The sequence below is a fragment of the Ochotona princeps genome, chromosome 2 (assembly GCF_030435755.1).
Source record: "Ochotona princeps isolate mOchPri1 chromosome 2, mOchPri1.hap1, whole genome shotgun sequence".
Taxonomy (NCBI): Eukaryota; Metazoa; Chordata; class Mammalia; order Lagomorpha; family Ochotonidae; genus Ochotona; species Ochotona princeps.
Genome location: NC_080833.1, coordinates 160,199,208 through 160,211,245, shown reverse-complemented (window position 1 = coordinate 160,211,245; position 12,038 = coordinate 160,199,208). Strand labels below are relative to the sequence as shown.

The 12,038-nt window shown below is 48.9% G+C and overlaps 1 pseudogene; it reads right to left on the bottom strand.

Annotated features, from left to right (window-relative positions):
• Positions 1-8,008: 8,008 nt before the first annotated feature.
• LOC118760387 (10 kDa heat shock protein, mitochondrial-like) lies at positions 8,009-8,575 on the bottom strand (annotated as a pseudogene).
• Between the last annotated feature and the right edge of the window lie 3,463 nt (positions 8,576-12,038).

Below are 12,038 nucleotides of genomic sequence, written 5' to 3'. Positions count from 1 at the left end.
AATTTTAATTAAAAGCATTGTGAGAAAATGTGGGAAATGTGCAGCTTGGCCAGGGAAAAAGTGAAGAACATGCCTGTGCAGCAACTGCCTGCTAGACATTAGCGTGGAGGAAAAGCAGGCGGATGCGGTGCAGCTTAGGGAAAGAAGGCGGAAGAGCATCTCAGAGCTCTGCAGTCTGCCCTTTCCCTCACAGGCCCAGAGTGCGAGGAGGACAGAACAGCTGCAGCCAACGGGCACGGGGCGCCTCCCCCTGGCTCGCTGCCCAAGCTGCTGAGAGGTTCTGCCGCCTGCTTCTCAGTGAAGCACTCTGTTGCCATTCAGCTGAGGGTCAAGTGAGCCCAGGCCTAGCTGGTACCACTGCTTCAAAAGGAGTAAGTGGCAGATCCTGTTGACATCCACTGGCTGTTAATTTGGCAGGTGCACAAAATGTAAGAACTGCAGGCCCAGGCGGTTTCCACTGAGATTTCAAAGAGAAGTCTGTGTAGTGAGGTATAAGGTGGCCGTGGGGGTAGAACTGTCGTGGGGTCTCTGCTGAGATAATGCCTGGTGGAGCCACGTGAGTAGAGCCTGAGCCTGGACTCCTGAAGGGAAAGCCTTTCTAAAGACCTCACATTCGATTCAAAACAAAACGACCTGGAAAATAATACTCCAGCAAAGAAGCAACAGCCAGCATCCTTGTGTTTTCACTTCATTGGAAGCAAAAGGCACAGATTCCACCCACAGCCCTAATGTCTCAATATTATATATTTTTAAAAACCCCAAAATAATGGAGAGAGAGAGAGAGAGCTTCTGCATGCCTGACCAAGAAAGCCACAGGCACAAATACAAAACTAACCCATTCAAGCACTCAGGGTGTGAATAGGAAACCTGTGGGTGCAGGGCTGCCCAGACCCAAAGGCCCGTTCTCCACCCCAGCGTGTGGAGCGCACCATACTTGTAGCTCTGAGACTGCTGTGTTTCTGCGGGCCCATGACTCTTTGCTGCTTGCCCTCCAGTGCCTACTCCATCACTGTAGCTCAGAAACATGCAACTTGTTTTGTATTTGACAGGCTCACAACTGGAAGGAGTTTCCCTTGAGTTTCAGATGAGACTTTTACCTTGGGCTTTTGGGCTAGAATGAGTTAGGACTTTGGGACTTTTGCTACGAAAAGTCCCAAAAATTTTACTTTGTGAGAAAGACATGAATTTTCAGGGTTAGGAGAGGAATGCTGTAGTTTGAAAGTTGTCTGTCTCCCAAAGATTCGTATGCTGGAAGCTTGGTCCTTACTAGCATGGTATCGTGTGATGGAAAGGTTACAAAGGGTAGACTGGTAGAAAACACCTGGGAGCAGTGTCCTTGGAAAGTATTCTCAAGAGAGCAAGTCGTGAAGCAGGACCATCCTATGTTTGGCCCCCTCTACATGCAGCTCTCTCTTTTCTGTTTCTCAAACATGTTGTAATGCAATGGGGAGGGAAACTCGCCAGGCACAGATCCTGCGATGCGCCCCATGGTTGGAGTTCTGAGTCCAGCGGGTCAGTTGGGGGATTTAAAAAGAAACTGTACCAGAGAAGACCTGAGACCTGACTCCTGTGTGTGCTGGCCAGTAAAGGGTCTGGCTTAGTCCATCACCCACATCAGCCTACACATTCCCATATGGGACTGAATTCATATCCTGGCTGCCCCACTTCCCTTCCAGCTTCCCGCTTGAGGCCTTGGAAAGCAGTAGAGGATAGTTCAAGGCCTTGGGACCCTACACTCACATGGGAGACCTGGAAGAAGCTCCTGGCTTTGGATCTGTTTGATTCAGCTCCCAAAGACGGCCCTAGCACTTGGGCCCCGGCACCCACCTGGTAGACACCAGAGAAACTCCTGGCTCCTGGCTTTAGATTGGTGGTTGCATTTGTTGGGTCAGTTTTGTCTCCAACCCCATCAGTTATGCAGACCCATGGTTGCTGCAGACAGCCCGATCCTGCCAACCACACACTCAGCTTTCTTATACACCAGCAGGAATTTCAACCCAGTTGGAGCAACCGCCCGCCCTGTCCCAAGTCCTGGTTCCTGGAATATGTCAACTGCAACAGCCGGTGCTGCGCCGATTAGAATCCAGGATCCTGGAACCTCTTCCGGGTCTCCCACAGGGGTGCAGTGTCCCAAGGCTTTAGGCCATCTTCGACTGCTTTCTCAGGTCACAAGCAGGGAACTGGATGGGAAGCAGGGCTGCTGGGATTAGAATTGGCATCATGTGGGATCCCAACATATTCAACGTGATGACTCCAGCCACCAGACTACCATGCTGGGCTCTGTTTTTTCTATTCTTCATTTCTGATATATAAGTTTTCATTTCATTCATTTCCTGTGTGACATATTCCTTAAATTCCTTGAATTCCTGTAGTACATGCTTCTCATTGTTGATAAGAAGCTTTATAACAAGTGTTTTGAATTCTGTGTCCCACATTTTCTCGATGTCTTCCTCAGTCAACTCTGAGGTTGGCGTAGGGTTTTGCTCCTTTGCAGGGGAGTCTTCAGTAATATTCATTGTGCCTCTGTCTCCTCTTTTGCTCTTGGTCATTGTACTTCTAGTCATCAGATTCTTCTCCTTGTGGCATGTTTCTAAGCTCTGTCACCCACAGGTCTACACTTCTATTTTACTTGTTGCAGTTGGTACTCGGCTCTTTATTTGCAGTCAGTTGTACCACTCCCTCCAGAGAGTTCCAGGTCTGGGTTCTTATGTCAGACTTTCACCATGGTTTCCGTAGTCCCAGCTCCTGGCTCACCACTCTCTACCACCTGTGATACCATGCTGAGGCTGCACCGTTGTTTGTATAACCTTTCTCCCATTTCCTGTTTGAGCAGGTCCCAGGATTAGGGAGACACCAGGTGTCCCATATAGCTAGGTTGTTGGTATTGCTGATCTTGCCAGAACCTGTTAGCCATTATGTCTGAGGGCCACCAGGACCTATTTTGACCTGTACAATGCCTTATTTGGTGTTACTTTCCCGTGGGACCAGTGCAATGCACTGAACTGGAAGTGAGTTCACTCCCACCTCTGCTGAGGCACAGCTTACTGTTGTTCCTGCAGTTTTAAAGCATTTGTCACACTGTAGAAAATGGTGCCTTTATGCCAGTACTGGTTCTTAATCTGTTGATCGTCAAATCTGAGGGCTACACGGACCTATCTTGGGTGGAACCTGTAGGATGCCACGTTGTTGCAGTTCACTGAGCCAGAAATGAGTTCACTTCCAGCCCAGTGCATGCCCAGTCCTGTCCCATAGCCTTTGCCTTCCTATACAAAGTGGCATCTGATTCGGCTCTAGGGGGCAGACTGGTCTCTTTAATTCACCTTGTTCTCCACACTGCTGATATGGGACCTGCTGCTCTGTCTCTGCTCCTGGTCAAATCAAACAGACCAGTAGAATGGATAATTCTTTCTCTGGGTTCACCTCCTGAGCTCCAGGTGAATGTCCCTTCCCATCATGTTGCTGGTGTAGTTCTGGCTGCTGGTGGAGTTCAGATCGCTGTTTGCTGAAAGCCGCTGCAGTATCAGTCACTGCAATGCCACACCGTTGTGTCCACTGCTTTCCTTTGTCTGTCAGTCTGCAGGTGCCCCTCTGCTGTCTTTCTGTCCTCTCTTATTTCCTGGAATGTGCCCTCTCTGTTTCACCCTGACTAATGTTTCTCCCTCAGTTTAAATGTGTCCTTACCTTATTCCGTTATCTTGATTCACCCAGGGTAGAATTCACAGACCAGACCCCACTAGAGTCAAATTAGGGGCCATTTTGTGTAGGAAGGCAAAGGCTATAGGACAGGACTGGGCATGCAGTAAGCTGGGAGCAAACTCATTTCTGGCTCAGTGCATTGGGGAACAATGTGGCATCCTACAGATTCTACCCAAAATAGGTCTGTGTAGCCCCAGACCTAATGCCCGTCAGATCAAGAACTTCACTAGTGGCACATTAAAGGCACCATTTTGGACAGGGTGGTAAAGACTGTGAGACTGCAGGGACAACAGTGAGCTTGGCATGTGTTGAACTGGGAGTGAAATCACTGAGCTCAGTACATTGCACTGGTCCCACATCGAAAATAATACTGACTTTGGCATCTTATGACTCAAAATAGGTCCAAGTGGTCCTTAGACCTAACGGTCAGCTGTTCCTGCAACATCTGCTTGTTCATTCTGCAGATGGCTACAATGCCTGGAAGCCTCTAGTTTCTTCCAGGTCTACCATGTAGATGCAGAGGCCAAGGTCGTGGGCCACCCATCCAATTTTTCCCAGGCCATAAACAGGATTGGAAGTGGACCAAGTGGGACACAAACTGGCGCCCCTGTGGGATACGGATGCCAGTCTGAGAATTTGCTGGCTGCACCACTGCACTGTCCCTTACCCTCTGCTGTGTACTAACTGTGGATGCCTTTGAAGGTCACTCTCTTTGAAAGCTTTAATGCTGCCTAGACGACGATGACAAACCTGTATTTATATCTGTCCTATCTGCTGAGCTTTGAATTCAGCTGGAGGAACATTGCCATTTCTGCCTCTGCTTATCTGGGACTAAACTTACCTATCTGATATTAACCTTGATCTTCAAAATCTTTTCTAATTTGAGAATCACAGACTGCTTGCCCAGTACCCACAATGGAAACCCGACAGCCATTCTGCTCCCTATGCCTGCAGTCTTGTCCCCCTCCAAGATTCCTTTTCTGACCTGTTTCAATTTCTTTCTTCACAACTCTCACCCTCTTCCCAACCATACCCACAGTCCCCCTTTTCACTTAGATGTTCACTAAAGTAAGTTCTTACATTGTTAGGTTTTCATGCCTGTTGGAGTGTTTAAATGCCACTTCCCATTATTTCACTTGATGAATTTGTAGGATTTTAATTTTTGAATCCTTGCTATGTCATTACCTATCATTATTTATTACCATAAGCTTTTTAACATTTAATGGATATGCCTTAGAAGATTATACTGAGAGGGTGTTTAGTCTAACAGTTAAGGAGTTGGTTAAGATGGCGATATCTTGGGCCCAGTGTGGTAGACTAGTGGCTAATGTCCTCGCTTTGTAAGCTTGAGATCCCACATGGGCATGAGTTCGTGTCCTGGATGCTCCACTTCCCTTCTAGCTCCCTGTTTGTGGCCTGGGAAAGCAGTCGAGGCTGGCCCAAAGCCTTGGGACCTTGCACCCATTTGGGAGACCTGGAAGAAGCTCCTGGTTCCTGGTTTGGATCAGCTCAGCTCCAGCCATTGTGGCGGATGGAAGATTTTGCTCTCTGTCTCTCCTCCTCGCTTAAATCTGACTTTCCATAAATATTTAAAAAGATGGCTGTATCGAACCTTGGAATGCCCAGACTTAACTCACAACTCCTGTTTTTTTTTAATGTTTATTTAAAAGGTGAGGAAATCACAGACATATATTCAGGGATAGAGCGGGCAGGGAGGAGAAAAGTGGGCAGAAGATGTTTCTACTTTAATAGCCTGTCTGCTGGGAGAAAGAGTGCCCCTCCCCATTGTCTGGCTTCTCTTAAGCCAGGGAAGGGCAGTGGTTTCATGGTGTCACCCCCAATTCCTGGGACAGGGGAGTGCATCCTGGGAAACGGGTCACTTGATTGACAGGCAGGCAAACTGCCTTACATAGGGTGGGCTAGTTATGGCTCTCAACTTGTGACTCTAATCCTGCCTTCTGCCTGTCCCGTTTCATTGTCCCCTGAGATTTCCAACCCTTCTTCTTTTTTAAAGATTTATTTTTATTTTCATTTGAAAGGTAGATTCATAGAGAAGAAGAAGATATAGAGAGAGGAGAGGGAGGGAGAGATCTTCCACCAACTGGTTTACTCCCCATATCGCTGCAACAGCCAAAGCTTCCTTCGGGTCTCCCACAAGGGTGCAAGGCCTTGAGCCAGCCTCAGCTGCTTTCCCAGGCAGCAGGTAGGGAATTGAACATGAAGTGGATCAACCCGGACTCAAATTGGAGCCCATATGGAATGCTGGCATTGCGGTGGAGGATGGAGCCACAGCGCCGGTCCCCCAACCGTTATTGGTAAGAGTTGGTGACAGTGTAGAGTCATCTAATCTTTTGTAGCTACTGTTTATTAGGGACATAGGCCTTTACAGGTTTTGAAACCTCTCCCTATGTCATCTGACGAATCCATGGAAGAGCCACAGAAAAGTGTCCGTGGGTGCAATGGATGTGTCCCCTGCGCTGTCATCACCACTCCAGGACGTCACTGGCCTTTTTCTGTCCTTTGAAGTGGCATCTGAGGCCTTTAGTTCACAGGAGCAGGCTGACTCATCATTTGTGTGCACCTGGGCCTGTGTAGGAGTTAGTTTAGGAGGAAGCGAGGCAGCAAAACACACACAGTGTGATCCAATACCAGGATATGTGCCCCATCCCCACTTCCATGGGCTCAGTTCCCTGCGATTGTAGAGCCTGTCAGGTGTGAGACCAACTGGACGTGAAAACCTGGGTTTCTTGGCCATCTTAAAGGCCATTTCAGTGGGGATCGCTCCCAGACCCCTGGCCTAGTGTGGTGGTGTGTCCCTGGTGTAATTGTCAAGGCCACCAGTCCCTGGCCTGTTGCTTCTGAATTGGCACCATGATGTACTGTGATGTGGCCTGCCCAGGACCCTAGCTCAGGCCCCTCATGTGCCGCTCCCACACTGGTGCAGTGGCACACCATGGGTGGCACCTGCCAAAGTGCTTGCATCAGGCTCGTGTCCTATAAAGACCATCACTGGTCCCCTACTTTCCCTGGATCCTGGCCTCAGGCCCCAGACCTGGTGCCACAGCATACCTCGAGTGCTACCTTCCAGGCTCCATGAGGCCCCTGTCCTTCTCACTTCCAGGCTAGCACTTTGGCCCTTGAGTGGAGCCTGCTGAGGACCTGTGAGGCCCCTGGGGTGCCTGCTGTCACAGCAGCACTGTGGCATCCCTTGGGTACGTGCTCACAGGACTCTGTCATCCAACCCTTGGCCGGATGCTCCCTGGCACGCCATGGGTGCAGCCTGCCTAGGATCCATGAGGCTATTGGGCTGTCCATTCCCAGACTAGCGAGACCTCAGCATCAGGTACAAGTGTGACCTGCCCAGGACCCTGGCTTCCGGCCCTCGGCCTCCTGCTCCTGGTCAAGTGCAGTGTCACGTCCTGAGTATGGCCTGCCTAGGGCTCCAGAGTTAGGTCCCTGGCGCGCCACTCCTGTTGCTGTTTCTCTGTTGCTGCTACTGCAAATTCTGGGAGGCAGTGGTGCTGATCGGGTGACTGGGCTCTTGCAACGGAGGTCGTGGTGCTGATCGGGTAATTGGGCTCTTGCCACGGAGGTCATGGTGCTGATCGGGTAATTGGGCTCTTGCCACGGAGGCGGAGATGCTGATCGGGTAACTGGGCTCTTGCCACGGAGGCGGAGGTGCTGATCGGGTAACTGGGCTCTTGCCATGGGGGCGGTGGTGCTGATCGGGTAACTGGGCTCTTGCCACGGAGGCGGAGGTACTGATCGGGTAACTGGGCTCTTGCCATGGGGGCGGTGGTGCTGATCGGGTAACTGGGCTCTTGCCACGGAGGCGGTGGTGCTGATCGGGTAACTGGGCTCTTGCCATGGGGGCGGTGGTGCTGATTGGGTAACTGGCTCTTGCCATGGGGGCGGTGGTGCTGATCGGGTAACTGGCTCTTGCCATGGGGGCGGTGGTGCTGATTGGGTAACTGGCTCTTGCCACCTCTATGAGAGACCTGGGTTGCATTACTGATTCTGGCTTTGGTCCTGGCTCAGTCACGGCTGGTGCAGGCATTTGGGGAGTGAATCAGTGGGCGAAAAAACTTCTCTTTTTCATCCTTCCCAAATAAGCAAGTGCACTTTTTTTTTTGTTTATGTCTTTTATTTGGAAATGTTTACACTGGAACTGTGGAACTAAAGTTTAGAGACAATTGGTGTCATTAGACAGCATTAGTTTATTATGAAAAAGACATGGAAATTATTTATATGATGAAAGATTTCAGAACATCAGTGGAATGGGCAGCTTCAATAGATGCCATTTCAATAGATTTCAATCTACTTATTTTCCAAGAATGTCACCATCTCTAAATAGAAAAGAATCCTTGCCATCTAGAACTACTTTGGTGCCTCCATATTCTGGAAGAAGAACTTTATCTCCAACTTTCATACTAACCGGTTAAATCTCTCCTCCGCTTCCTGTAGAGCCTGATCCCACAGCCACTGCTGTTGCCTGCAGCACGTCTCTTGACACTTCTCTGGGAGCATACTGCTTCCGTTGGTGACGGTTTCCGCGGCACTCCTTTCCACCAGCACCCGGTCAAAGAGAGGCAGAAGCTTCCTAAATGCTTGTCCCACCATGGCCTCAGCTCCCACTCAGCTTGTGCGCCGCCGCAAGGAGAGAGACACCCCATGGGCCGACCTCACGGGGCACAAGTGCACATCTTAAAAAAGATTGTTTTTCATCCACTGGTATAGGGACACTGAGATAGAATGACAGTCAGGGCACCAGGACATTCTTATAGGAACCTGCTTCCAGGTTAATAAAAAGTGACCAGATAACATATTCAGTTGTTATCTGCAAATTAAAGTTTCTAACTGCAATAATTTCCATCTTCAATTTCATAAGGGTAACTATAGGGACGGCATGTCAGTTACAAAACTGACATATTATATTTTCCCCTCTATATTATAGAGAATTAATATTAGAAGAATACAGAAAATTGGGCCAGCACGGTAGCCTAGCAGCCAAAGTCTTCACTTTGCATGTGCTGGGATCTCATATGGGCACTGGTTCTAATCCTGGCAACCCCACTTCCCTTCCAGCTCCCTGCTTGTGGCCTGGGAAAGCAATCGAGGATGACTCAAAGCCTTAGAACTCTGCACCTGTGTGGGAGACCTAGAAGAGGCTCCAGGCTCCTGGCCTCGGACCGGCACAGCTCCAGCCAGTGCAGCCACTTGGGAAGTGAATCAATGAAAGGGAGATTTTCCTCTCTGTCTCTCCTCCTCTCTGTAGCATATCTACTTTCCAATAAAAATTTAAAGAAAGAAGTGACAGAAACTCAACTCTCCCTTTTTAAATGACTTATTTATTGTTATTGGAAGGTCAGACTTACAGAGAGAAAGAGAGGCAGAGATCTTCTGTCTGCTGATTCGCTCCTCAAGTGGCCGCAATGGCAGAGCAGAGCCGATCCAAAGCCAGGAGCCAGGAGCCTCCTCTAGGTCTCCACATGGGCGCAGGGTCTCAAGGCTTTGAACCATCCTCTATTGCTTTCCCAGGTCACAAGCAGTGAGCTGGAAGGGAAGTGGAGCAGCTGGGACACGAACTGGTACACACATGGGATCCTGGCACATGCAAGACAAGGACTTTAGCCACCAGGCTATTGTGACAGGCCTTCCTTCTTTTGTTGGATTAAAAAAATAATTGGAAGATAGGATAAAAAATATGGCTCCAGTCATGCTTGAGCAGGACTAAAGTGATGGCATCAAGATGCAGCCTCTGTTTTACTGCTTGACCTTTCCACTCGCTTGTCAAGCTTTCTGCACAGCTTCTGGCAGCTTGGCAAATCAGGCTCCCTCACCTGTGGGGAAAACCGGGTGCCTGTTTACATCACTGTTGCCGGGGCAGACACAGCAACTCTTGGCAAAACATTCCAGAGCAAGATCAGCCCCATCCAGCACCCAGAAACAGAGAGGACACAAATGGGATTGTCTCCTAGGAAACTGGAGGACCGTGCCCACGGGGAGGGATGGGCGTGGACACAGGGGAGGCTCACTGCTTCCTCCCGCACCGTGGAGATCAGCTATGTGCAGATATGATTCTTTCAAAAGCATTTATTTTTATTTATCTTAAATGAAGAGCTATTTTTTTAAAATCTACTAGGGCATTTCCCCCAATTTCCTGCCTGCGAGGACTAGGAGTGGGCCTAAGATAAATGGTTTTGCATCAGAGTTATTATTCTGAATAGGCACCTGCTAGCATTTAGTGGGTTGTAACTAAGCGGTGGTGACCCTGTGATGTTTCAAGCCGGACTGAGCCAGATTCCAGTCTTGGCTCAGCCCTGTTCTAACCGCACGGTCTCAGGCAGGTGACTCAGTGTTTTAAGTGTCAGCTTCAGGAAGAACCACGTGCTCACGGAGTTGCCATGGAAATCAGGGATGGTTTATTTGAATCAGCATAGTGTTCAGCAAAATGGGACCCTGGACAATGAGATATAGTTCTTACTGTACCATAGCACAGTGTGTCGCCTTAGTGTAGCACAGTCTCCACCGCTATACACTGGCCTTCCTTCAGGAATTAATATGTTCGGAGGACACGACTCCTGGTGCCTGCTACAGAAATGCAACATCTTCCGCGATCATTTACTTCCTGAAGGCCTACTCCTCTAGAATTTTTAAAGACTAATGTCAACTTGAAACCCACTTCCCCAACATAATTTTCAGGAACTGTGGTAATTTCTGAAGGATTGAATAGTGCTTATATTACCTATGTCTTCAGCCAAGTGTTCACCAGGAAGTACCTGCAGGTTACTGCTGGGACCTCTTAGCCTCCTGCACTCGGGCGCTTCAGCTCCAATGGTTCGTTTGAACGCTCTCAGGCTTGGGGGTGGGGAGCATGGCTAGTGGTTAGTGGCCAGCGGTATCCTGGGAGTTTTTCTGCTGCGTCTGGGCCAACCCTGGGGAGACGCCTGTTACTAACCCACTCTGTCTAGATGCACACACAGCTGGTTTTGACATGGAATTCCAGCCCAGAACAAGGGCCTTTGTTTAGGTTTCTCAGATGCATTCAGTACCTACCCACCTTTCTAGAACTAACATTCAGGACATGAAAGATTATCTTCAGGAACTCTGTTTAGTTTTTAGTTAATTCCGGTTAAGTCTTATAATAAACAATTATATTTGGGAATTTTTTACTTCCTAGGCAGATAAGTTAAAAACAGACTCCTATACAATCATACATAATAAATCACCCTCCAGCCAGAAAATAATAAAACCCCCAAAGACTACGAAAAAAGGACATATTTGTAGGTGAAATATCTAAAATTTGCCTTCCACCAGCCTCAGGAGGAAATGAATGTTGAGCCCAGCAGAGGCTTTGTATGATGGCTGTAGGTGCAAGCTTGCAGCTGGCAGCTTCTAGATTGTTACTCCCGTCTGTAATGCCACTCTAAAATCGTGACTGCCACCATCTACTGAATAAGAAGAGTTTTGCAATCACATTTATGAAAAATTCAGGTTTATTCTTACATTCCAGAAGTTCAGACTGATGCTGGTGATACTTGCTTGGGCCAGGTGTTCACTCTAAAACTACTCAGCCTTTAGGGTCACTGTCGTGTGTCGTGTCGGCTCCTGTGACATCACTTCCTCCTCCTGCATGATCTCCTCGTGTTAATAGTAAAGAAAGCACTGTCATCCTCTACATCTTCAGCGCAAAACCTTCTGGGTCTTCCCTCTGCCTGACCTCGCCTCATCCAGACTTCTCTTGTTAAAGTTACGTTTGGAGTAGCAGCTTAGAGCTGTCTGCAGTGCAAGCCACCAGTTGGGGTCCGGCTGCTCCGGTTCAGCTCCCAGCCTGTGCCCCCGGCAAAGCACCTGCGAGACCCCCGCGGAAGCTCCGGACCCCTGCTTCCTGCCCAGCCCTGGCCTTTGGGGGGCATGACCCAGTGCATGCAAGAGAGAGAGGGAGAGAGAAATGGTGAAAGAGGGAAGCTGTTTTGTTTCTTAAAATTCCTGATCAAACCAGATGTGTATGTCTTAGGTTCCTTTGGCACTTTTGAGTTTTCCAGAAAAGTTCCTGGCGCATGGCAGTGACCCTAAGGGACAAAGCTCCTTTCTAGCTAGACAACTAAGCAAGCTGTTATAATTACAGTCTTTCTTGTTTAAAAAAAAAAAAGTTATTTTTATTGGGAAGGCAAATTTACAGAGAGAAGAGACAGAGAGAAAGATCTTCCGTTTGCTGGTTCACTCCCCATGTGGCCGCAACAGCCGGTGTTGAGCCAACCCGTAGCCAGGAGCCTGGAGTCTCCCATGTGGATGCAGGGTCCCCAGGCCTCAAGCCATCCTTCTCTGCTTTCCCAGGTCAT